The 26,268-nt window shown below is 37.2% G+C and overlaps 1 long non-coding RNA gene and 1 pseudogene across 12 annotated transcripts in view; both read left to right on the forward strand.

The window, feature by feature from the left end:
- LOC110128585 (uncharacterized) overlaps positions 1 to 26,268 on the forward strand; it is a 146,402-nt gene that overhangs the window by 80,564 nt on the left and 39,570 nt on the right. For 9 of the 12 annotated variants that reach the window (XR_011486783.1, XR_011486782.1, XR_011486786.1 and 6 more), the window contains 2 exons: positions 3,230 to 3,318; positions 5,661 to 5,715. This is a non-coding gene — a long non-coding RNA (uncharacterized lncRNA). The remainder of the gene's footprint in view (positions 1 to 3,229; positions 3,319 to 5,660; positions 5,716 to 26,268) is intronic. The other 3 variants (XR_011486792.1, XR_011486791.1, XR_011486790.1) reach the window with 1 other exon arrangement.
- LOC110128586 (iron-sulfur cluster assembly 1 homolog, mitochondrial pseudogene) lies at positions 13,786 to 14,423 on the forward strand (annotated as a pseudogene).

Genomic DNA, 26,268 nt, shown 5'->3' on the forward strand with positions numbered 1-26,268 from the left:
AAGTTAATTGGCACCATATTTCTGATGTCTTCAGCAGCGTTTGAGGGTCCTTTATAGGTTGGATCCCAAGCAGATGCCCAGGGACTTATCTTTTAAATCTGCTTCAGGTTTCTTCTGGTTTTAAGTCATTTTGCAATGAAGCCTACAGTTTAATGAAAGGAAAATAACATCAGTAACTTTTGCCAAAATGGATGTGAAGCGTCTTTGAACTGCTGGCCTGTCCTTGTAGTAGTTTCTTTTCCTGGGTAGCAGTTGGTGTGGTGTGATCTTTTCATTCTATTAATAATATGTTATGCATGGTCACATCCCTGGTTAATTAGACTTACAGTTTTCAATTAACAGCATTTTTGATGATACATTATTATCCTTATTAGTGAGGTCATAGACTATATTATAATAAAGACTGAAGACTCTATTGTCAGCATAATCTTGAAAGAACCATTTAACTTTATGAAATGTATCTGGTGAAGAAACTTCATACTTTATTTGATGTCTAATTTGACCCCCATAAAGAACCAAATGATTCCCTTTTCCTTCCTCTTCTTCGAATAAAATGTCCAGTACTTCAGATGGTATGAATATTTCTCTCAGTTAAAATGAATAATATTGTCAGAAAATGAAATCTAAATTTTAAAAAATTGAGTAGATGAGCAGTCAGATATTTTTTAAAGCAATTTATCATGTCTTTGGATGAAATTTATAGTTCTATGTGAAACTGATTAACTCCATTAGATTTTAATTATTGTTCCAAAATCAATATTCTTATGAGCCTCCAGCAATTTCATTCACTCATCCAAATGAGGAGGGTGGATTTGGGATGGACATATTCTTTTAGTTGACTTTGAAACACTGTATTTGGTTTAGATTGTTGTAGTTCACTTTTTTCCTACTGTTCAAATACAAAGGGATCAGAGGAGATTTGTAATAGGTTTTTATCTGAACTTCCCAGCAGCTGTGGAACGATTGATTTTGTCTCCTTTTGTCTTTTCAACTCAGCAACCTATAATGTAATCTGATGAGAGATTTGACAGTGGCCTCTGTGATGTGCCTTGGAGGGCTGAGTTGGGTGTGGGTACTTCTCTCCAGCCCTGCTCACTTCATCCTCACTTTTAAATGAGACTATCAAGTTTAGAGAGAGGGATCATTTGCACCATTGGTTTTCCAAGTTACTGTGCTGTGCTATACTTAGTCATTCAGTCATGTCCTACTCTGTGACCCCATGGACTTGTAGCCTGCCAGGCTCCTCTGTCCATGGGGATTCTCTAGGCAAGAATACGGGAGTGGGTTGCCATGCCCTCTTTCAGGGGATCTTCCCAACCCAGGGATCAAACACAGGTTTCCCTCATTGCAAGTGGAGTCTTTACCATCTGAGCTAGCTGGTAAACCCAAGAATACTGGAGTGGGTAGCGTATCCCTTCTCCAGGGGAACTTCCTGACCCAGGAGTCAAACAGGTCTACTGCATTGCAGGCAGATTCTTTAACAGCTGAGCTACCAGGGAAGCCGTTCCAAGTTATTTTGTTTTTGTTTCCCCAAATGTAAACAACATTCTGGCATCTATCACCATTTCTATCTGACTTATGTTAATTTTGTTGGTGGTTGAACTTTATATAAAGTTACATAGATTGAATCATAACACACATTCTTTTGTGTCTGGCTTTTACCCACCAGCATGATGTGTGTCAAGTTTGTCTTGCTATAATGATAAAGTAGTAGTAATATTTCATTCTTTTTCACTGCTCTCATTCACTGCAGAGATTGACAAACTTCTTCTGTATAGATCCAGACCTAGTAAGCCTTTTTAGCCTCGTAGGCCATATGGTCTATGTTGCAGCTCCTGAACTTGGTGGGTGTGGTGCAAATACAGCTCTATATCTGTAAATGGGCATAGCTGGATTTGACCCACAGGCTATAGTTTGCTGACCCCTGCTGTATTATTGAAACACCATGCCACAATTTATTCGTTCTATAAGTGTTTAGGTTATTTTTGTTTTGGGGAAATTATGCCTAAGGCTGTTGTGAATATCCTTATGTGTGTCTTTTGTGCTTATCTTAATGCTTTTCATGTGGTGGAATTGTTGGGTTAAAAAGGATACATATGTTCAGCTATGGCAGATATTGACAGCATTTTTTCTGAAATGGTTTTACTGGCTTGTATACCTACTGATAATCTTCAGACGATTTAAATTTTTACTAACACCAGATATTGTCATTAAAATTAGCCAATTTGGATTTTTAAAATATACTCAGGATTTTTTGTCCAATTTTTGAAAATTGGTTTGTCTGCTTTTTTCTTATGGATTTGTTATATTTCTTTATATATTCTGAAAATGATCTATTTGTTGGAAATACATATTGCAAATATTTTTTTCCTATTTGTGGACTTTCACTTTTTTAAAAAAATATTTTTTTATTTTAATTTTATTCTTTCACTCTTATAGTGATATATTTTCACATATAGACTTAAGTGTAATGAAATAGAATTTGTCAACATTTTTCTTTATGGTTAGCTGTTTCTGTGCCCTGTATAAGAAATCTTTATTTAAACTAAGGTCACAAATATAGTTTCTTATATTAACTTTTAGAGGCATTATTATTTGTCTTTCATATTCAGGTCTATCATCTAACTGAAATTGATTTTTGTGTGTGTATATATGGTATAAGGTAGGGATCAAAAGGACCTTTTTTCCATATGGCTACCCAAATGATCCAACATCAGTTATCAATGATTTCTTTTGCTCATTTAATTTTAGAATTTTACTAAATTCATCTATGGAATTCTTAAATTCAGTTATCAATAAATCAATTAATTAATCATCTTCAGTGAGACTGGCAGTTCCATTATTTTCAGTCTGGCTCTTTTTGTGTGTGTGTGCAGTGAGTCAGAAAGTGGTATGAGGAGAAAAGTGGAGGCTGATGTCCAGACTATTTCCAATGCCCGTGTGCATTTTGTTTTCTTTCTGGGATTTATTCCTTCAAGTTCTGCTAACTTATTTGATCTTTTCTGACTCCAAATACCTGTTTCAAGTGTTTTGTCCATCTTTTGTAGTTGTTTTCCATTGAAGGTTAGTCTGATACAAATTACTCTGACATATAAACCATACAGCTTTAAAAACAAAGTTTTTATTTCAGCTTGTTATTGGATTTGGCCAATTCAACTGGTGGAATATAAACCAAATCCAATTTACTATATCTAAAAGAAATTTTCTTCTTTTTTCCTTTCTGTTGTAGACATATACCAGGGGAAGACTTTCAGGTGGATAACATATTTTCCAGGTTTTGGCCTTGGCTTTCCTGACTGAGTAGATGCCTGTTTACAGGTGTGCAGCTTTCTCTTTTTGTTTTCTGCCCATTTTATGAGTTCAAGTTCATACTTGGGGGTGACAATAACCACTATCATGCAGTGCTTATCATTTACAAACCACTTTGTTACCCATTATATCATTAGTCCTCACAACAAGACTGTCCTGTGAAGTGTTGTTATTACCTACCCCTCTGTAGCCACTGAGCAAACTCAGGCTCAGATAGGTTATGGGATTTCCCCTCAATCATATTGTCAGTAGGTGGCTTATTAGGGGTGAAATTTCTGCCTTCCGTAGCACCCTTTTCCCATTCTGTTTTTACCCTAAGAATGACCTGGCAACTGGCTGGAAAATCTACAAATAAAATTAAAATAGTGTTTACTCTAGGAACACTCTAACTAGTGTTCCTAGTTTAGTGCATTATATTACACTGTTTCTTAGGAAGTAACGTTATTTTTCAAAAATGCCAAAGCTAAAATGTCCTCAAGCTTTAGCACAATCTGGAAAATAAAGATATGAGTAGAGTAGAAAAGAATATTATTCAAATTTGGAAGTTTTGGGGAAGGTAGAGCCAGGGCTTTTCTCTACTTACATTTTTATAGAATAATGATGCCTAGTTTGGGTTCAGGGGAAATAGGACCAATATTTCACATGAGGATCTTCTTCTGCACAACTCTTAGAAATTTTGGGAAACCTCTGTAACCTTAACATTTTTCAAATTCTTTAACACTTACATGTCTTTTCCTTTAATTTGTCTGCCTTGGGAAAAAAAATATATTTAAGTGAGAATGACTGTCTCAGTGCTTTCATCAGATGAGGTGCATCCTAGAAACAGACAAGTTTAGAAACAGACCCAGTCTTTGACCACGAGAAACTTCCTCATGTGCATCTGCAGACTGACACAGGCTTGTCTGTGTCTCCTTGGGGAGACACTGTCTCCCAGGGTATGCTTGGAAGCACGTGTGCCTGCTTTCAGTTGTTGCAGTGACTGTATGGAGCTACTACCGACATTTAGTTCCTTGGGGCCTTGAAGTGGAGGGACTTAAATGCCATAGTAAAGAGAAGTGAAGGTCGCTCAGTCATGTCTGACTCTTTGTGACCCCATGGACAGTACAGTCCATGAATTCTCCAGGCCAGAATACTGGCGTGGGTAGCCTCTCCCTTCTCCGGGGGAATCTTCCCGACCCAGGGATCAAACCCAGGTCTCCCGCATTGCGGGTGGATTCTTTACCAGCTGAGCCACAAGGGAAGCCCATTAAAGAAGCTGTATTAAAGAGTTTTATATTTTACTGTGCCATCCACAGTGAGTAATTGGAGGCTGAAATTATTGTTGGGAAAGATTAACCAGGTGGTGATTTAGGGTGATTTTCAGAGATAGAGGCTGGAGGCCAGGCACCAGGTTAAGATTTTTGTAAAAACTGACACAAGCAGAAACTAGGAGTTACATTAGAGTATGAGAATGAGGAGGGAGGGCTTGTTACATCTTCAAATACACCTTACAATATTCATGAGGGAAATAAAAGTGATGTACTCCATAATTTGGAGGTATGAAAGGGGAGAGGAGTCGGGCACTGAGAGAGAAGAGAGCTTAGGTTAACAGCAGCGTAGTGAAAAGGGAGGAAGGCTATATTCCAACCCACACCTGGTCTGTCTGATGCTCCTTAGACTCTTGCTTTATACATGAAAACATTCTATTTTTTAATCAGTGCCTAAAATTGATCCAAATATTATTTATATGCCTCCCTCCCTCAGGCCAAAGTAAGTCAAAAGTTGATCCTCAATGAAAGAGTGAAACTTATTAGTCATTTCTCTGTAGGCATAAGTGTAACAGAGCTACTCAGAGAAGACAAAAGGATGGTTCAGAAGCCTTGGGAACTAATTTGGAGTTCAGATATTTCAGGTTGAAATATAGAAACATTACTTTTTTTGGGGGGTACACATATGTCTTCTGTGTGAATTCTGGCAATTCAGTGAACAGTAGATGAGATGAAATAATTTGGAAGCCTTATTTCTTCTCTCAGAGATTTAGATTGATTAGTGAATAATTATGCTTAGTTGTAAGAACAAGTCTAACAATATTTTCTAGATAGGCTGTTCTCTATGTAGCAATTTCCTTTGGTCTGCTCTAGAAAAAAAAACTGATAGACTTTGCATATGAAACTTTAATACTCTAATCAACCAGAAGAAAAAGTCCAAAATGTACAAATGAAAAATTCAAACAATTGGCACAGGTTTAATATTAGCTACTTGTATATGTAACTGTGTAAATTCAAAAGAGCTAACCTATGTGTATATATAACAATTGTTTACACATGTGTCTGTCCATAAGGATCAATTCATGCATTTCTTTGAAATCCTAGGTGCTGCCTCTTTGTGAAGACACCAGTACTCCATTCACATATCTTACCAGAAAAGGTAATCCTGTTTCCAGGATTGAGGACACTGTGCATCCTGTATTTAGACAATGTAGTTTTTACCTTATTGGTTAAAATCCTTCATGATGATGATACAGGTATAGGCCATACCTGTACCTGGGTGTCCCCTGACTAACAGCTTCACGCAGAGCGCTCCAAAAATAAGAGTCTGTAAACCACCCTGAGATGAGAAAGCAGACTCCTTGCCAGGGTGCTAGCAAGGCTTAGGAGAGCCTGTGGGGTCTGCTCATTGTCAGTATTCCAACTCATTGATACTGATGGTTTCGGTGGGCATAGAGTGCAGGGGCTGTGTAGCACACGTGTTAATCATTCTGTATTCTCTAGTGTCTGTCCTTGTGCCTTGCTCATAGTAGGTACTCTATAAACATTTATTGATTGAATTGATGAGGCTTGGAAAAAATATCCAGAAGCAGTTATGGCATATAATACTTGCTTTTATGAGCTGATATAATTTCTCATTCAGCCACACAAAGATCTCTTAGTCACATAAAATAATCTTTTATTTTAACCTGGATTTTTTTTTTTTGTTTTAACAGTGCTTTTAAAAAATCTGTTGCTTTAATAGGTGTGTTTTAGCAGGGCACTTTTTCTAGCAATTTATATCACTACCATGTTCAGTATTTGTATTAGTGGAAATCTCAACATTCTAACAAAGGCTGGGACTCATAGTATTTGAGTTTTAAAATCTTTCTTAGAGACGTAGAATATACACAAATGCCTTGCATATGTTCCAATAGAGTGTGGGCAGAACTAGGATCATAGTCATGTGCAACAGAAGCCCTCTATTTGCATATTAATTAATTTCTAATAGTGAAGCTCTCTATTAGCTTAGTGTTAGTATACATGGGTGTATCTGGGTATATGGTAAGTAAGACATGTTTGTGTTTGTACAGGTAGTCAACATGGCTTAGCAATAATTTTGGGGAATTTTTTAGTTCTATTAATATTACTAGCTTACAGTATTTTCATCAATTCCTAATTGTGTTTTCAGTGACTACAGTAGAAATTTTAAACACAAACTGAGTTTCAGTGCATTACAAAAAGCACAATTTTGACTTTCTGTCAGTCTTCCTTCCTTGTGGTTTGCAGTTAAGATATGGAGCAGAAAGTGCCTAGGATGTAAAGAATCAGGATGCAGTGGTGAGGGTTGAGGATGGGAACTCAGGTCCTACTCTGGGCTTAGTGTCATTGAGAGGTCAATGCACTTTGATGACACCTCTGAATGATTTTTGTTTTACAGAGGTGGACTTGCTTCTTAAGTCTCAACAGTGCTAATAAAAGCAGAGTTCTGCTTTAGCTTTGCGTGGGTCTGCATAATTTTAGAGCATTGATTATTCAGCTCATGGAACATGCATATCTAAGAGCATAGACTTTAGAATTTAAGTCTTGACTCCACCAGTAAGGAGTCTGTGATACTGAGCTAGGTAAATAACCTCTTTAAGCCTTGATTTTTCTTACCTGTAAACATGGGGTTAACAATAGTAGATGCCAGAAGGTCCGATGATAGATTAAATGCTTAGGCAAGTCTTACCTTAGCATCTGGCAGTTAGTAATTGCTCAATAAATGCTAGCTATTATTATTTCTAGTGAGTCTACTGTCTCTTCGGTCATTTATCTCCATTGGCAGAGATGTCAGATACTCTCATAGATAGCATTTTCAAGAGATAAATTACACAGGGTTTGCTCAACTTTAGAAATGTTATATGAGACTTGAGTGATCTCCTTTGTAAGCCAAGAACTAGTGCAAACAAAGCAGGTGACAGAGGAACACATGGGGTGTGTGAAGCTGCATTTCTCAATTAGAATTTGAGGCCACTCTAAAGTGAGCAGAAAAGATAACCTGTGTGTGGATGAAGTGACATTGATTCAGCACAGGTATGTGAACAGCTACTAAATGTAATCAGATATTATGCAAATTGAGCCTCTGTTGTTGCATTCTAATGACAACTCTCCTGTAAGTAACACTTATTTCAGGATTTTACTTATTCTCATTAAATAAGCCCAAGGTTGTTTGCATTCCTCAAAAAGGAAAACTGTCAGTAAGAACTCTGAGTCATGCTTCATACAACAGCTACACCTGTGTCTTTGATTTGATTGAATATATATATATTTAATGAACCTAGAGATTTTAACTTTCAAATACTTGAGTTAATGGCTCAGGAAACTCAAACAGGGGCTCTGTATCAACCTAGAGGGGTGGGATGGGGAGGGAGATGGGAGGGAACTTCAGAAGGGAGGGGATATTTGTAAACCTATGGTTGATTCATGTTGAGGTTTGACAGAAAACAGCAAAATTCTGTAAAGCAATTATCCTTCAATAAAAAATAAATTAATTAAAAAAATCACACTGGAATCATAGTTCAAATGGATATGTAGAGAGAGCTTTAGAAAAGGTCAAGGTGTTAGTGCTGATTTCTGTGGAGAACTTAGGTTTTCATTTGTGAATTTCTGTTTACAATCTAAAGGAAAAATATGCAACAGAATTTAAATCAAAAGTCTTTTGGCTTTGCTTTGAATATGTGGTGATGTAATGGTTTTCCTTATGATTCTTGGAGAACTTTTAAAAAAGAAACCAACACAATATTGTAAAGCAATTACCCTCTAATTAAAATAAATAAATAAGTTCTTTTTTCCTTTTTTTAAAAAAAAATATTTTTAATTAGGGGAAATTGCTTTACAGTGTTGTGTTGACTTCTGCTGCACAACAGTGCAAATCAGCCATAATTAGACATATCTACCCTCCCTCGGGGGCCTCCCTCCCTTTTCCCAGCCTACGCCTCCACGTCACCACAGAGCACCAGGCTGGACTCCCTACGTGATACAGCAGTCTCTCACCAGCTGTCTGTTTTACACACCGTAGTGTATGTATGTCAGTGCTGCTTTTTCCACTTGTCCCAGTCTCTCCTTCTACCACTGTTCCACAAGTTCGTTCTCTGTATCTGACTCTTCATTCCTTCCCTGCAAGTAGGTTCATCAGTACCATTTTTTCTAGATTTCATATATATGCATTAAAATATATTTGTAAAACATGTTTGTTTTTTTAAAAAAAGTATTTATTGAAGTATAGTTGATTTACAAGACCATGTAAGCTTCAGGTGTACAGCACAGCCGTTCAGTTACACACACATATATAGATGTATATATATTATTTTTTGGATTCTTTTCCTTTATTATATAGTATTGACTATAGTTCCCTGTGCTGTACAGTAGGTCCTTGTTGGTTATCTATTTTATACATAGTAGTGTGTATATGTTAATCCCAGACTTCTAATTTATCCCTCCTCTCATAAAACATACAAGTTCTGATCTCCTTGTCTTATTTCATGACCAGAGATTAGAATATATAGATGTAAATGTCTACATTTGAGGCAGAAAGTTTGAGAAGTTATTTACATTGTGTCTGTTTTACTCTTAACTCAAGAAGATTCAGTTCAGTTCAGTTCAGTCGCTCAGTCGTGACTGACTCTTTGCCACCCCATGAATGACAGCACGCCAGGCCTCCCTGTCCATCACAAACTCCTGGAGTTTACTCAAACTCATGCCCATCGAGTCGGTGATGCCATCCAGCCATCTCATCCTCTGTCATACCCTTCTTCTCCTGCCCCCAATCCCTCCCAGCATCAGAGTCTTTTCCAGTGAGTCAACTCTTTGCATGAGGTGGCCAAAGTATTGGAGTTTCAGCTTCAGTATCAGTCCTTCCAATGAACACCCAGGACTGATTTCCTTTAGGATGGACTGGTTGGATCTCCTTGCAGTCCAAGGGACTCTCAAGAGTCTTCTCCAACACCACAGTTCAAAAGCATAGATTTTTTGGTGCTCAGCTTTCTTCACAGTCCAACTCTCACATCCATACATGACCACTGGAAAAACCATTGCCTTGACCAGACAGACCTTTGTTGGCAAAGTAATGTCTCTGCTTTTTAATATGCTGTCTAGGTTGGTCATGACTTTCCTTTCAAGGTGTAAGCATCTTTTCATTTCATGGCTTCAGTCACCATCTGCAGTGATTTTGGAGCCCAAAAAAATAAAGTCAGCCACTGTTTCCACTGTCTCCCCATCTATTTCCCATGAGGTGATGGGACCAGATGCCATGATCTTAGTTTTCTGAATGTTGAGCTTTAAGCCAACTTTTTCACTCTCCTCTTTCACTTTCATCAAGAGGATCTTGAGTTCTTCTTCACTTTCTGCCATAAGGGTGGTGTCATCTGCTGTATCTGAGGTTATTGATATTTCTCCTGGCAATCTTAATTCAAGCTTGTGCTTCTTCCAGCCCAGCATTTCTCATGATGTACTACCACTTGCTAAAAATGGAAATTTGAGTTGAACTTTACCTGAAGAGACATCAGGTACTGACTGCCTGGAGAGTCTCCTTGTGTAAACATACTCTTCTCCAGCTTGGAAAATCTGTATTATCGTCGACCACTTGAAATAAAGCTAGTTACTTTGATCCAGAATGCTGAGATCTAAAGATTTATGCCTTGAGCACCCTTTCTGATATTCTCTTTAATGAACTTAAAAAAACTTTGTAAAATGTGGATTTTTCAGTGGGAGTAGATGACTATTCTGATTCAGAAACCATCATGCCCACTGCAAAAATTATGTATTTCAGTGAGAGAAAAATGAATGACACTTTCTATTTCTTGTGTGAGATTAACCAAGGGTATGTGAACAATTGTTCTGAGGAGTATTTTCATGGGAGGCAGAACAACTTAGTTTCTGAATATTCAAGGTGATATGCTGCAAGGGGAAAAAAAAAATCTATTGTTTCAGAGAAAGTGTGTGTGAGGTCATTCTTTTACCCTTGGTGAACTCCAGCATATCAGGGACAATGTAATAATTAAAAACTCATTTCACAGCAGCTGATTAAGCTTTGATTCACAATTACACTGTCTTTCAAAAGTCTTCTCTATCTGAGCATTTTGAAAATATGATGGCTTCATTATTTGTTATATTTCCAAAGTTAGAGCTTCAAAGGAACTGCAAAAACTTTCTCAATCATCTAGAAAGACATGAATAAAACATGCATACCCAGAATTTTAAATTAAAGTAATTAGGCCACATTAGAATCTTAAAAAAAAGATTTAACATCCATGCCAATGTAGAGAAAGATGCCCTTTATTAAATTATATCTTCCTGTCCAACAATTTAAGCTCCTACTTTTAGTGTAACATTAGAAAAAATAATTACTGTGATTAAGATAATTTTAAAAGTAAATGTTAGAAAATTCAGACCACAACATTTTCAGAGTATCATTCCAATAGAAGTTTTTTTCCTATAGATTATTTTAAATTAATAAAGCAATATTCTAAAATGTATACCAACTTTCTGGACCCCAAATAATGAATGTAAGCAAGAGTCTGATACTTAACTGAAGACTGAATGGTTTTCCCATAGGCAGCAAGTAAGTATGGACTTCAGACTAGCACTTGTTAGATTGTGAGATAAAAACGTCTAAGGATAGAGTGTTGAAACAGTATAGTTCTAGATAAGGTGGGAAGCTAAATTTGAGACCTCACAGTGCTCCTTCAAGAGACCTCCAAATTTAGGGAAAATGCTAGCAAACAAGAAAGATCAAGTTGGGTTCAGTGAAGGAAAATGGATATAGGTAGAGAGGAAATTGTGCCTTAAGTATCACAGTCATGTTTCTATTTTAATCAAGCATCTTCCAGATAACATAGTCACCATATTAAATATTTATTGCCCAAACTCTGCTTCTTGGATTATTTTCCCATGGACAAGGGCCTAAATATGAGTCAACACCCAGGGCTTAGCACTTCATGTGTAAAATGGAGATAGTAACATGGGTTGCTCTGATGATCAAATGACAACATACAGAGAACTAACAGTTCCTAGAACAGTTCCCACTTAATGAAGGGCATTTTTTAAGTTCCGTATAACAGACAGCTGAAGCAATTTAAGGCAAATCTCATCATTTTATATAATAGAATCACGTAGGAGACCTAGGAAACCTTACTCGTGGGAGGGTTAAGAGTAGAAGAGCTGATATCCCTTTGAGAAGGCTCTGGATGATGTCTTATTTGGGAGGTATCTTCAAAGATGAGTAGAATCATTGCAGGCAAAGATTGGAGGAAAGTGTTTCAGGTATAGAGAACAGCAAGACACGATAGAGCCTGGGGACTGGGTCCAGGACTGTAGAAATCAGGTGATTTGGCTGGAACACATGATCAAAATAGGAAGCTTAATATCAAGCTGAAGGATTTCTTAATTTAGTACACAACTGAGAATTGTTTTTTTTTTTTTGGTTGTTGTTTTGGTTTTCATTTTTAGCAGTAAAAGAATACAGTAAGAAAAAAAAAAAAACACAGAAGGAATAACTCTGAAAGAATTTATAGGCATTTTCCTTCAACTTAATGCTGATTCCAAGAATAGGTGCCAAATATTTTCCAAGTGATTTTCAAAGTAGAAAGAAATGCCCTTGAGAAGCTGTGTTATTAAATATGTGCTTACAAATATGGGAATCAAGGACACTCTATTCTTCTCTCTTTAATAATCACTGGAAGGTCTTATGCTCCTAAAATAGCTATCAACTTGTGAGATGTCAGTCAATCATTTGAATGGTATTCATGCAATTTCAGCTATGTGCCCAGGAGCACATCATTCAGTGAAGACAGAAAACAATGTATAAAAGGCACATTTCTTGCCCACAAATAATCTAGTCCAGTTGGGAAGGAAAAATTGACCCACATGTACAAATTATCACGTGGATCCCAGCAGAACAGTGTGTGACCAATCAAGTGATTCACTTTCAGATCTTACAAAACCAGGTAAATTCTAGTACAAAGACCTACAATTACTTTGCTTTCTTCATTCTTCTACCTCAGCTGTATACCTAGCATTTGACTAAGCACATATAATGGAATGCAAATTACTCCCAGAGTAAATACATCAGGCTGCTTTTATTTTTGATTACAAATACATAAATCACAAGATACCTCTTAAAGTTCATCTTGAGGAACAATATAACACAGTCTGTGAGTAATTCACAATCATCCTCTCATTTAAAGGCAGATCTACTCTAAGAGAAGTAAAAAATAGCTTTTTTTGGGGCAGGGGAATTGAAATGAGCTATTTGCTTTTTTAAAAATAACTAACTCAGGTGGTTAATTTGTACAGTGTTGAAAGCTCGCTTCTTGCCAATCAACTTAAAAATGTTAAACAGGGATATAAAATTCAGTTTACTTAAAACTAATCTAAGAAAAGAGGAAATACACTTTTCATCCTACTTTTTGAAATAATTTAATTTGGAGAAATTTTTTAGAGCTTTTAAAAGCATTTAAAACAAAACCTTTAGGAAAACATTTCTAACAGTTTCTGATAATTAAGAAAGTGAAGTCTGTGTAAAGTGCTTCCAGTCAATTATTGATAAATTTTATAGAGTCAGCCAAAGTATATGAGCCTGTATCTGCCCTCAAGAAGTTTTCAATAAAGTTGTGATGAATTATATGAATAAAAATTGAATATTAGGTGGCCTCTAGATAGTGTTCAATAATTGGGAAAGAAGTTAAATGTATTAAGAAAGCTTGTTAGTGTGTGTCTTAATATTGAATTCAAATGGTACCTTAGATCTAACACACATGAATCATAAGTTATCAAATTTCCATTTTTGGTAGAGTTAATGAAGACTAGCAGAGAGAGAAATCCTTTCATGGGTATAATGAATGTTGGGTATTTTTATTGAAAGAACTTGGATACATTTCAATTAGGACAGTGTTTCACTCCAAACTGAACTAAACTCTACTAGAGCCACATGAACAAAGAAAGATTTTGTGTGTGTGTGTGTGTGTGTGTGTGTGTGTGCACGTGCATGCATAAAAAGAGATCTAAAGACCAGTCCGTGGTATCTACAATATCACCAATTACTCAAGCATCTTTATTGCCATCTTTTCTCATTTCTCATGGTTAAAATATGGCTACTGGATTCCCAGTCATCATATTTGAGTACAAGAAAGTAGAAAGGAGAAAGCTGAAGGGCCAAGTGATGAAAAGGCCTGCCAGTTTGCCTCTTTTAAGAAGCTTTCTCAAAAAAAAAAAAAAAAAAAGAAGCTTTCTCGAGGTTGAGATGGCCGGCCTCCAGCCCTAGACACCGGGGCGGCAGGACGGCGAGGATGTCGGCTTCGTTAGTCCGGGCCACTGTTCGGGCTGTGAGCAAGAGGAAGCTGCAGCCCACCCGGGCCGGCCTCACCCTGACACCTTCAGCGGTAAACAAGATAAAACAACTTCTTAAAGATAAGCCTGAACATGTTGGTGTGAAAGTTGGTGTCCGAACCAGGGGTTGTAATGGCCTTTCCTACACTTTAGAATATACAAAGACAAAAGGAGACTCTGATGAAGAAGTTATTCAAGATGGAGTCAGAGTGTTCATCGAGAAGAAAGCACAGCTAACACTGCTAGGAACAGAAATGGACTATGTTGAAGACAAATTATCCAGTGAGTTTGTGTTCAATAACCCAAACATCAAAGGAACATGTGGCTGTGGAGAAAGCTTTAACAGTTGACTCCTCAGGACTGCTCGGGCTGCAGGCCCCAGGAGAGCTGTGGAAGCTCTACTGCTTATTGAAGAAACCATATGACTATCACATGCTTAAGGTGTGTAGTGTATGACTGCCTTCCAAGGAAAATAAAGTGATGCATTTGAAAATGAAAAAAAAAAAAAAAAAAAAAAAGAAGCTTTCTCCAAAGCCCCATCCAGTAGCATTTGTTTACATATCATTGGCAAGAACTGGGTCACAAAGTCACCCCTAGGTGCAGGGAGCAAGAGAAGGTGTTCTCACTTTCCAACTGTTAAGCTGAGAAAGGAGCTGTGAATGGCTTTTGTGTAGGCAGTATTCAATGTTAGCCCTGTAACTTTTTAATGTTAAGTCTGAGAGAACATATTCTTGTTGGCCTGAAACACACTTGGTTTATCCTTAACATCCTGGTACTCCATCCAATTTAGTATTTATACTGTTTTTCTTTCTTCATTTAAAAGAGGAAATATTATATTATTGTTAGTCAGTCAGTTCAATTGCTCAGTCATGTGCGACTCTTTGTGACCCCATAGACTGCAGTATGCCAGGCTTCCCTGTCCATTACCAACTACTGGAACCTACTCAAACTCATGTCCATTGAGTCGGTGATGTCATCCAACCATCTCATCCTCTGTTGTCCCCCTCTCCTCCCGCCTTCAATCTTTCCCAGCATCAGAGTCTTTTCAAATGAGTCAGTTCTTCGCATCAGGTGGCCAAAGTATTGGAGTTTCAGCTGCAGAATCAGTCCTTCCAAAGAACACTCAGGACTGATCTCCTTTAGGATGGACTGGTTGGATCTCCTTGCAGTCCGAGGGACTCTCAAGAGTCTTTTCCACAGTTCAAAAGCATCAATTCTTTGGTGCTCAGCTTTCTTTATAGTCCAACTTTCACATCCATACGTGACTACTGGAAAAACCATAGCTTTGACTAGACGGACCTTTGTTGGCAAAGTAATGTCTCTGTCTTTAATATGCTGTCTAGGTTGGTCATAACTTTTCTTCCAAAGAGCAAGTGTCTTTTCATTTCATGGCTGCAGTCACCATTTGCAGTGATTTTGGAGCCCCCCAAGTAAACTCTGTCACTGTTTCCATTGTTCCCCCACCTATTTGCCATGAAGTGATGGGACCAGATGCCATGATCTTTGTTTTCTGAATGTTGAGTTATAAGCCAGCTTTTTCACTCTCCTCTTTCACTTTCATCAAGAGGCTCTGTATTTCTTTGCTTTCTGCCATAACGTTGGTGTCATTTGCATATCTGAGGTTATTGATATTTCTCCCCTTAAAGTAAGCTGGCAAGTGTTAAGCAGACCTCCATCTTGTGTTTCTAGATTCTTCTGTGGTCTTGTCTGGAAGTGTATGAGACCTATGATCAGTGTGCTGATCAGCATGCCAGTGCGCTGGCAGCATAACCAATGTCTCCCTTTTAAGGCCAATGTGCACGGTTCTCAGTGATAAAATAGTGTCCTTGGTCACTAGTGATTAGGCACAGCTAGCTCCTTTCAGTTTTGAGTAGTGACAAGAGAAATACTTTGGTGCTGTTGCCCCTTCAGGTCTCTTGGTATACTAGCCAGTTACCCTGTGGCCATTGCTTCCACCTAAAACACGTGATGCTGCTAGTCTGCTCTCAGTGGAATCAGTGGTATACTACAGGTTAGATCTTCCTGAAAATGGGTACCAGAAATAGATGTGTACAGAGACAATAGTCTGAATGTTCTTGAATAGTAGTTTTATCATTCATTTTCTGGTATAAATCTACAGATGTCTTAGTTTTGGTTTCTCTCAGAGGCGGAGTTGTCCAGCAAAGATTAGAGTAAATGTACTTTATTTGTGAGATGCAAGTAATATCTATAGGGTAGTGGGGAAGGAAATCAGAGCAGTAAGGAGGCCAATAAAAAGTGCAAAATTCTGTAAAGCAATTATCCTTCAATTAAAAAATAAATTAAAAAAAAGAAAGGACAGCAAAATTGAAACAAATAAACAAACCAAAAAGTGAAAAATTAAGCCATTTACTGCCACACATGACAGGAGCTTAATCCTGTGGAGAACCTCTGGGAAATGGTACAAAACAAACATGTTCAGAATTATTTTATTGAAGGAGCAGTGTTAGGGTGTAATTCTGCATCTACTTTGGAGGGTTGTGAGTTGGAATTTCTCTTGGGAGGTTATTGATTACTCAGAATTTCTGGATTTCTGTATGAAAAAGTAGCACAGCAGTCCCCAATTCTGAGGATGGCTAGGAGAAAGGAGCCCTTTGTCACAGAGATGCAGATACTCATGGGAATTTGGCTAGAAGACATGGGGAGGTTGGAGGGATATTCACAAGGTATTGACAATGTCTGCTGTGATAACTTTTATTAATTTGATAATTTTAAGAAAATTTTAAGAAATTAAATAAAATTTTAAGAAAAATTTCAGTAAACCTTTTAGTTAATAATGAGAATTGGAAGTACTTGCATAATAAAAATTAAGTACTAAAATTTTTCCTAAGAAGTTTGATAATAGATGAGAAACATTTACCATCCACCATGGGGGCTGTGATAGTACCACTGATCACATGAAAACCAAAAGAGGGAGAAACACTAACTAAAACAACCATGAGATACCTCTAGAGCTTCGCAGGTGGCGCTAGTGGCAAAGAGCCTGCCTGCCAATATAGGAGACTTAAGATAGGCAGGTTTGATCCCTGGATTGGGAAGATTCCCTGGAGGAGGGTATGGCAACCCACTCCATTATTCTCGCCTGGAAAATCCCACGGACACAGAAGGCTGGAGGGCTCCAGTCTATAGGGTCATAAAGAGTCAGACATGATTGAAGTGAGTTAGCACTCACGCACATGTAAGATACCACTTTTAGAATACACTTTTAGATATACACTTTTAGAATGGCCAAAGTCTAGAACGTTGACAATACCAAATTCTGGAGTGAATTTGGAGCAACAGGAACTCTCATCCACTGCTGATTGGAATGCAGAATGGAAGACAGTATTTCAGTTTCTCTTGAAACTAACCTAATCTTACTATACGATCTAACAATCATACTCCTTAGTATACAAAAACCTGCACATGGATAATTACAACAACTTTATTCACAATTTCCCAAACTTAGAAGCAACCAAGATATCTTTCAGTAAGTGAATGGGTAAATAAATTGAGGTACATATAGACATGAAGTATTATTCAGCACAAAAAAGAAATGACTTATCAAGTCATGAGAAGACATGAAGAAAACTTGAATGCATATTACTGAGTGAAAGAAGCCAATCTGAAAAGGCTACATACCGTATGATTCCAACTATATGACATTCTGGAAAATGTATAACTATGAACACAGTAAAAGGATCAGTGGTTGTCAGGGATGAATTCATGTGGTACAGAGAATTTGGGGGGCACAGAGGATTTTTAAGGCAGTGAAACTACTCTGCATGAAACTGTAATAGTGGATATGTCATAACACATTTTTCCAAACCCATAGAATGTGTAACACCAAGAGTGAGCCCTAATGTCAACTATGGTCTTTGAATGATAATGATGTGTCAGTGGAGGTTCATTGTAACAAATACAATGTTAAGAAAAAAGTTAATGTGACATAAATGGATATGGCCTAAAAATTGAACAAAATGAATACTAAATGCTTAAATGTACCAACCCATACTTCGCTTTCACAAATTTGTTGTTGTTCACAAACTTTTCTGCCTTTTTTCTTACCCCTATCTATGGTACATTTCTTCTCTTCTTGTTTTCCTACTAGAGATGAAATATTTAGTGGTTCTTTTCTCTCCTTGGAGAAGTTTGCTACTCTTTGGGTTTTGGTTTATTAGTTTTATCCAAAAATGCTAGCTCTTTGATGGACTCAAAACTTATTATTTGTATATTATTATACTTATTATTTGTTCTCACTGTTTGCGTGACAGTAACTTTGACTTGTGACTCTCTACATTAGGTGTTGACGAACTTAGATTCATGGGCCAAACCCTGCCCATGACCTGTTTCTGTGAATACAGTTTTACTGCAACATAGCATGCCTATGTTGCTTATATATTTTCTGTGGCTACACGCTGAGTTGTGACAGAGACCATATGTCCCATAAATCATATGTCCCATATTTACTGTCTATCCTTTTACAGAAAAAGTTTGTTAACCCTCATTCAACATATTAAAAAGAAGCAGAAGTACCTTTGATGCTATTAAAGTTTTTTTTTTTTTCTAGTCACCAAACTGTATTTATTTATTTTTTTTATTTTATTTATTTATTTATTTTTTTTTATTCCTAGAAATGTTTATTTTATCTAAAGTTTTAATATGCAGTAAATTTCTTTAGTAGATTATTAATGAAAGAATCTGAAACCATTACAACATTGTAAAGCAATTTTCCTCCAATTAAAAAAACAAATAATCTATCAGTTACTGATAATTAATGCTATTAACATTTGTTTTAACCAAATGAGGTTAAGCATGGAGCCTCGTATTATTTTTAAGTCTATCTCTTAAGTGTTTTATTTATTTATTTATTTATTTTTAAATTTTTATTAGTTGGAGGCTAATTACATCATTACAGTAGTTTTTGTTATACATTGATATGAATTAGCCATGGATTTACATGTATTCCCCATCCCAGTCCCCCCTCCCACCTCCCTCTCCACCCGATCCCTCTGGGTCTTCCCAGTGCACCAGGCCCGAGCACTTGTCTCATGTACCCAACCTGAGCTGGTTATCCGTTTCACCCTAGATAATATACATGTTTCAATGCTGTTCTCCTGAAACATCCCACCCTCTCCTTCTCCCAGAGTCCACAAGTCTGTTCCATACATCTGAGTCTCTTTTTCTGTTTTGCATATAGGGTTATCGTTACCATCTTTCTAAAGTCCATATATATGTGTTAGTATACTGTAATGGTCTTTATCTTTCTGGCTTACTTCGCTCTGAATAATGGGCTCCAGTTTCATCCATCTCATTAGAACTGATTCAAATGAATTCTTTTTAATGGCTGAGTAGTATTCCATGGTGTATATGTACCACAGCTTCCTCATCCATTCGTCTGCTGATGGGCATCTGGGTTGCTTCCATGTCCTGGCTATTATAAACAGTGCTGCGATGAACATTGGGGTGCATGTGGCTCTTTCAGATCTGGTTTCCTTGGTGTGTATGCCCAGAAGTGGGATTGCTGGGTCATATGGCAGTTCTATTTCCAGCTTTTTAAGAAATCTCCACACTGTTTTCCATAGTGGCTGTACTAATTTGCATTCCCACCAACAGTATAAGAGGGTTCCCTTTTCTCCACACCCTCTCCAGCATTTATTGCTTGTAGACTTTTGGATAGCAGCCATCCTGACTGGCGTGTAATGGTACCTCATTGTGGTTTTGATTTGCATTTCTCTGATAATGAGTGATGTTGAGCATCTTTTCATGTGTTTGTTAGCCATCTGTATGTCTTCCTTGGAGAAATGTCTGTTGAGTTCTTTGGCCCATTTTTTGATTGGGTCATTTATTTTTCTGGAGTTGAGCTGGAGGAGTTGCTTGTATATTTTTGAGATTAATCCTTTGTCTGTTGCTTCGTTTGCTATTATTTTCTCCCAATCTGAGGGCTGTCTTTTCACCTTGCTTATAGTTTCCTTTGTTGTGCAAAAGCTTTTAAGTTTCATTAGGTCCCATTTGTTTATTTTTGCTTTTATTTCTGAAATTCTGGGATGTGGGTCATAGAGGATCCTGCTGTGATTTATGTCGGAGAGTGTTTTGCCTATGTTCTCCTCTAGGAGTCTTATAGTTTCTGGTCTTACATTTAGATCTTTAATCCATTTTGAGTTTATTTTTGTGTATGGTGTTAGAAAGTGTTCTAGTTTCATTCTTTTACAGGTGGTTGACCAGTTTTCCCAGCACCACTTGTTAAAGAGGTTATCTTTTTTCCATTGTATATCCTTGCCTCCTTTGTCGAAGATAAGGTGACCATAGGTTCGTGGATTTATCTCTGGGCTTTCTATTCTGTTCCATTGATCTATATTTCTGTCTTTGTGCCAGTACCATACTGTCTTGATGACTGTGGCTTTGTAGTAGAGTCTGAAGTCAGGCAGATTGATTCCTCCAGTTCCATTCTTCTTTCTCAGGATTACTTTGGCTATTCGAGGTTTTTTGTATTTCCATACAAATTGTGAAATTATTTGTTCTAGTTCTGTGAAAAATACTGTTGGTAGTTTGATAGGGATTGCATTGAATCTATAGATTACTTTGGGTAGTATAGCCATTTTGACAATATTGATTCTTCCAATCCATGAACACGGTATATTTCTCCATCTGCTTGTGTCCTCTTTGATTTCTTTCATCAGTGTTTTATAGTTTTCTATGTATAGGTCTTTTGTTTCTTTAGGTAGATATACTCCTAAGTATTTTATTCTTTTTGTTGCAATGGTGAATGGTATTGTTTCCTTAATTTCTCTTTCTGTTTTCTCATTGTTAGTGTATAGGAATGCAAGAGATTTCTGTGTGTTAATTTTATATCCTGCAACTTGACTGTATTCGTTGATTAGCTCTAGTAATTTTCTGGTAGAGTCTTTAGGGTTTTCTATGTAGAGGATCATGTCATCTGCAAACAGCGAGAGTTTCACTTCTTCTTTTCCTATCTGGATTCCTTTTACTTCTTTTCTGCCCTGATTGCTGTGGCCAACACTTCCAAAACTATGTTGAATAGTAGTGGTGAGAGTGGGCACCCTTGTCTTGTTCCTGATTTCAGGGGAAATGCTTTCAATTTTTCACCATTGAGGGTGATGCTTGCTGTGGGTTTGTCATATATAGCTTTTATTATGTTGAGGTATGTTCCTTCTATTCCTGCTTTCTGGAGAGTTTTAATCATAAATGGATGTTGAATTTTGTCAAAGGCTTTCTCTGCATCTATTGAGATAATCATATGGTTTTTATCTTTCAATTTGTTAATGTGATGTATTACATTGATTGATTTGCGGATATTAAAGAATCCTTGCATTCCTGGGATAAAGCCCACTTGGTCATGATGAATGATTTTTTTAATATGTTGTTGGATTCTGTTTGCTAGAATTTTGTTAAGGATTTTTGCATCTATGTTCATCAGTGATATTGGCCTGTAGTTTTCTTTTTTTGTGGCATCTTTGTCTGGTTTTGGAATTAGGGTGATGGTGGCCTCATAGAATGAGTTTGGAAGTCTACCTTCTTCTGCAATTTTCTGGAAGAGTTTGAGTAAGATAGGTGTTAGCTCTTCTCTAAGTTTTTGGTAGAATTCAGCTGTGAAGCCATCTGGTCCTGGGCTTTTGTTTGCTGGAAGATTTCTGATTACAGTTTCGATTTCCTTGCTTGTGATCATTTTGTTAAGATCTTCTATTTCTTCCTGGTTCAGTTTTGGAAAGTTATACTTCTCTAAGAACTTGTCCATTTCTTCCAAGTTGTCCATTTTATTGGCATATAGCTGCTGGTAGTAGTCTCTTATGATCCTTTGTATTTCAGTGTTGTCTGTTGTGATCTCTCCATTTTCATTTCTAATTTTGTTAATTTGGTTCTTCTCCCTTTGTTTCTTAATGAGTCTTGCTAATGGTTTGTCAATTTTGTTAATTTTTTCAAAAAACCAGCTTTTAGCTTTGTTAATTTTTGCTATGGTCTCTTTAGTTTCTTTTGCATTTATTTCTGCCCTAATTTTTAAGATTTCTTTCCTTCTACTAACCCTGGGGTTCTTCATTTCTTCTTCCTCTAGTTGCTTTAGGTGTAGAGTTAGGTTATTTATTTGACTTTGTTCTTGTTTCTTGAGGTAGGCCTGTAATGCTATGAATCTTCCCCTTAGCACTGCTTTTACAGTGTCCCATAGGTTTTGGGTTGTTGTGTTATCATTTTCGTTCATTTCTATGCATATTTTGATTTCTTTTTTGATTTCTTCTACGATTTGTTGGTTATTCAGAAGCGTGTTGTTTAGCCTCCATATGTTTGAATTTTTAATAATTTTTTTCCTGTGATTGAGATCTAATCTTACTGCACTGTGGTCAGAAAAGATGACTGGAATGATTTCAATCTTTTTGAATTTACCAAGACTAGATTTATGGCCCAGGATGTGATCTATTCTGGAGAAGGTTCCGAGTGCACTTGAGAAAAAGGTGAAGTTGATTGTTTTGGGGTGAAACGTCCTATAGATGTCAATTAGGTCTAGCTGGTCCATTGTGTCTGTTAAAGTTTGTGTTTCCTTGTTCATTTTCTGTTTAGTTGATCTATCCATAGTTGTGAGTGGGGTATTAAAGTCTCCTACTATTATTGTGTTACTATTAATTTCCTCTTTCATACTCGTTAGCGTTTGCCTTACATATTGCGGTGCTCCTATGTTGGGTGCATATATATTTATAATTGTTATATCTTCTTCTTGGATTGATCCTTTGATCATTATGTAGTGTCCATCTTTGTCTCTTTTCACAGACTTAATTTGAAAGTCTATTTTATCTGATATGAGTATTGCGACTCCTGCTTTCTTTTGGTCTCCGTTTGCGTGGAATATTTTTTTCCAGCCCTTCACTTTTAGTCTGTATGTGTCCCTTGCTTTGAGGTGGGTCTCTTGTAGACAGCATATATAGGGGTCTTGCTTTTGTATCCATTCAGCCAGCCTTTGTCTTTTGGTTGGGGCATTCAACCCATTTACATTTAAGGTAATTATTGATAGGTATGGTCCCGTTGCCATTTATTTTGTTGTTTGGGGTTCACTTTTATACCACCTTTCTGCGTTTCCTGTCTAGAGAAGATCCTTTAGTATTTGTTGAAGAGCTGGTTTGGTGGTGGTGAATTCTCTCAGCTTTTGCTTGTCTGTAAAGCTTTTGAGTTCTCCTTCATATCTGAATGAGATCCTTGCTGGGTAGAGTAATCTAGGTTGTAGGTTATTCTCTTTCATTACTTTAAGTATGTCCTGCCATTCCCTTCTGGCCTGAAGGGTTTCTATTGATAGATCAGCTGTTATCCTTATGGGAATCCCTTTGTGTGTTATTTGTTGTTTCTCCCTTGCTGCTTTTAATATTTGTTCTTTGTGTTTGATCTTTGTTAATTTGATTAATATGTGTCTTGGGGTGTTTCGCCTTGGGTTTATCCTGTTTGGGACTCTCTGGGTTTCTTGAACTTGGTTGGCTATTTCCTTCCCCATTTTAGGGAAGTTTTCAGCAATTATCTCCTCGAGTATCTTCTCATGGCCTTTCTTTTTGTCTTCTTCTTCTGGGACTCCTATGATTCGAATGTTGGGGCGTTTCACATAGTCCCAGAGGTCCCTGAGGTTGTCCTCATTTTTTTTGATTCTTTTTTCTTTTTTCCTCTCTGCTTCATTTATTTCCACCATTTTATCTTCTAAGTCACTTATCCTATCTTCTGTCTCTGTTATTCTACTCATGGTTCCCTCCAGAGTGTTTTTGATCTCATTTATTTCATTATTAATTTTTAATTGATTTTTTTTTATTTCTTCTAGGTCCTTGTTAAACATTTCTTGCATCTTCTCAATCTTTGTCTCCAGGCTATTTATTTGTAGCTCCATTTTGTTTTCAAGATTTTGGATCATTTTTATTATCATTATTCTAAATTCTTTTTCAGGTAGATTCCCTATTTCCTCCTCTTTTGTTTGACTTGGTGGGCTTTTTTCATGTTCCTTTAGCTGTTGGGTATTTCTCTGCCTTTTCATCATGTTTAGATTGCTGTGTCTGGAGTGGGCTTTCTGTATTCTTGTGGTTTGAGGTTCCTTTTTATTGTGGAGGTTTCACCCAGTGGGTGGGGTTGGACGATTGGTTTGTCAAGGTTTCCTGGTTAGGGAAGCTAAAGTTTTGTTGTATCCTGGAATGAAACTCCAAACTTTGAAGGAAACTTACTGTGTTTCTTAGTTAGAAGTGAGAATGACTATTCTTTGTATTCTACATTGCTAATTCTTTACCAGTTTACATGTTTTATGTTGGATTAACCATACTTTCAGATATGGATACTTGTTTGGCAAATGTTATGTTTTGTTTTTTAAAAATGGTATGTTTGTTTATGAAGATGATACTCTGAACTGAATTTTGAGTTGTTTTTCTAATGATATTGCATGGTTTGCATTAATCCTTTTATCCTTGTCCTCCTAGATCCCAAGGCCTTTCTTTCAAGCCCTCTGGTAGAGGTTATTGTATTATTGACAGAGGTGTGAAAAGGAAAAAAATTTACATGCAGTTAATAGATTATATGACCCTGCTATTTCTGTGGCTTTTTTAAACTGGTTGTATTAGTCTGGTCTCTTAATAAATGTGAATTTGTAACTGTTTAGGTATCACTGCCAGGGAGATAAGAAATATAGGAGTCAATATATTCTCGAGTTTTAGTTTTTCTAATTATAAGCTCATTTGGAAATTAATCTGTAGGGGGAAGGACAAAAATAAGTTAATCTTGGCCATGTTTTAACACTCTCATTTTTTCTTCATCTAGTCCTTTTAAAGTATAATTAACCGAATTTTGTCAAAAATGTTCTTGTATGCATTGAGATGATCATATGTTTTTCATCTTTCGTTTTGTTAATGTGGTATATCACATTGACTGATTTGCAGATGTTGAACTATCCCTGCATCCATGGAATAAATCCCACTCAATCATGGTGGTGTTGCTGTTGTGTTCAGTAGCTTAGTCATGTCCAACTCTTTGCGACCCTATGGACTGCAGGCCTCCAGGCTCCTCTGTCCATGGAATTTTCCAGGCAAGAATAAGGGAGCAGGTTGCCATTTCCTGCTTCAGGAGAGCTTCCCAACCCAGGGATGGAACCTGCATCTCTTGCGTCTTCTGCATTGGCAGGTGGCTTCTTTAGCACGGAGCCACCTGGGAAGCCCCGTTATCAGGGATACTGACCTGTAATTTTCTTTTCTTGTGCTATCCTTGTCAGGTTTTGGTATCAGTGTAATGCTGACCTCAACAAATGAATTTGAAAATGTTCCCTCCTCTTTGATTTTTTCTAAGAGTTGAGAAGACTGACGTTAATTCTGTTCTGAGCGTTTGGTGGGCTTCACCAGAGAAGCTTTGTAGTCCTGGATTTTGTTTGTTGAGAGGCTTTTGGTTGCTGATTCATTCTCCTTGCTAGTAATCAGTCTGTTTTCCATGTCTTCACGATTCATTCTTGATAGGTTGTACATTTCTAGAAATGTATTCATTTTCCTCAGGTTGTTCAATCTATTGGTGTATAATTATTCATAGTGTCCTCTTGTGAGCCTTCGTATTTTAGTAGTATCAGTTGTAATTTTTCCTCTTTCATTTCTGGTTTTATTTATTTGACTCCTCTCTCCTTTTTTCTTGATTTGTCCATTTTGTTTATCTTTCCAAAGACTCAGCCTTTAGTTTCATTGTTCTTTTCCAGTGTCTTTTTAGTCTCTATTTCATATATTTCTCCTCTGATCTTTGTTGTTTCCTTCCTTCTACTAATTTTGGGCTTTGTTTTTTCTTCTTTTTCTAGTTCTAGGTGCAAAGTAATGTGGTTTATTTGAAATCTTTCTTGTTTGTTGATGTAGGCGTCTGTCACTATGAACTTCTGACACTTATTCTTAAATTCAGTGAATATGTGAACATAGAGGCTTTATGAAAATGTGGGTGTGCCTTTTGGTTTGTATGTGGAATCCCCTGGGCTGAGGGAATTTCCAGGAGCTAAGTTTTTGCTTGGCTACCTTGGGGTCATAAGCAACTTCTGTTCCTATCTCAGCATTAGCTGGAGAACCTAACATTTTTTGCTAGCATCCCCACTCTCACCCCCACCCCCAGCTCAGTCAGAGGACTCGTGGCTGCCCTATGGGAAATTAGATGTTCGTTTGATGTCCTTGATGACAAAGAAACCATGATTTTGTTCTGTGGACTGTCCCTCCTTCCTTTCAAGTGTAAGATCATATTTTCAAGCAATTGGTTTTACATTCAACCTAGAAACTTGCCCAATTCTCTGTGAAGTTCTACTGCCAGCAGCTTGCGTGAGGCAGAATGCTGTTTAGCTCATAGGATGCATTGAGCCACATTTCCATGGTAACCAGCAGACAAACCT

Source organism: Odocoileus virginianus, chromosome 3 (assembly GCF_023699985.2).
Source record: "Odocoileus virginianus isolate 20LAN1187 ecotype Illinois chromosome 3, Ovbor_1.2, whole genome shotgun sequence".
NCBI lineage: Eukaryota > Metazoa > Chordata > Mammalia > Artiodactyla > Cervidae > Odocoileus > Odocoileus virginianus.